This window comes from Quercus lobata, chromosome 7, assembly GCF_001633185.2.
Source record: "Quercus lobata isolate SW786 chromosome 7, ValleyOak3.0 Primary Assembly, whole genome shotgun sequence".
In the NCBI taxonomy this organism is placed as follows: Eukaryota; Viridiplantae; Streptophyta; class Magnoliopsida; order Fagales; family Fagaceae; genus Quercus; species Quercus lobata.
This window is the reverse complement of record NC_044910.1, coordinates 30,422,418-30,423,428: the sequence shown is the minus strand read 5'-3', so window position 1 is coordinate 30,423,428 and position 1,011 is coordinate 30,422,418. Positions and strand designations below refer to the sequence as shown.

Below are 1,011 nucleotides of genomic sequence, written 5' to 3'. Positions count from 1 at the left end.
CAAGAACCGGTTAGAGAACATGTCTACAATTTCAAATCATCAAAACCCCATTTTTAAAAAATCCAAACCCTATTGAACTCCAAGCTGATTAATAAATAAATATATAAAAAAAAAAAAAAAACCCAGTTCATATTATTATTTGTTTTGAACTCCCATAAACTTAAAATTAAAAATACAAAAACAATGAAGCTGAACTAGATATAAATGTTAGGATAATAACAATATTAATCAAAACAGAATGAACAAAATAAAACAAAATTTTGATTCAGCTTCCTTACCTTATGTGAAGAAAGAATGGATTTAATTGGAATCCCAAAACCACAAGCAGCCTCAGTCCACACTAACCAACACAAATCTGTACAGAGAAAACAACAGAGACAAGAAACGGTTAGCCAACATGTCTACAATTTCAAATCATCAAAACCCCATTTTTAAAAAATCCAAACCCTATTGAACTCCAAGCTGATTAAAAAAATAATAATAAAACCCAGTTCATATTATTATTTATTTTGAACTCCCATAAACTTAAAATTAAAAATACAAAAACAATGAAGCTCAACAACATTACAACAAAAAAAAAAAAAAAAAAAAAGAACCGGTGACACAAACCTGGAGATGAGCTGCGGAGTGAGGGAGAGCCGGTGACTGGAGATGAGCTGCCGAGTGAGGGAGAGCCGGACCTGTGGGTCGACGGTCAGCCACATTACAACAACCAAAAAAAAAAAAAAAAAGAACCGGTGACACAAACCTGGAGATGAGATGCGGAGTGAGGGAGACTGGGAGAGCCAGTGATTGGAGATGGGCTGCGGAGTAAAAGAGAGCCAGTCGGAGTGAGGGAGAGGTGAGTGAGGGAGAGCTGTGTGAGGGAGTGCTGCGTGAGGGAATGAGGGAGAGCTGAGGGAAAGTTGCGTGAGGGTGTGAGGGAGAGCTGCGTGAGGGAGGCTGAGTGATTTCAGATTTGGGGATTACCGGGTTAGGGATTTAGGTTAGAAATTATAGGTTTATATATAT

General features: G+C 37.7%; 1 long non-coding RNA gene across 1 annotated transcript; it reads right to left on the bottom strand.

The window, feature by feature from the left end:
* Positions 1-291: 291 nt before the first annotated feature.
* Positions 292-786, bottom strand: LOC115952812. The gene is made up of 3 exons (XR_004083575.1): positions 749-786; positions 610-680; positions 292-355 (listed from the first exon to the last, which is right to left on the bottom strand). It is a non-coding gene; the product is annotated as an uncharacterized LOC115952812 (long non-coding RNA).
* Between the last annotated feature and the right edge of the window lie 225 nt (positions 787-1,011).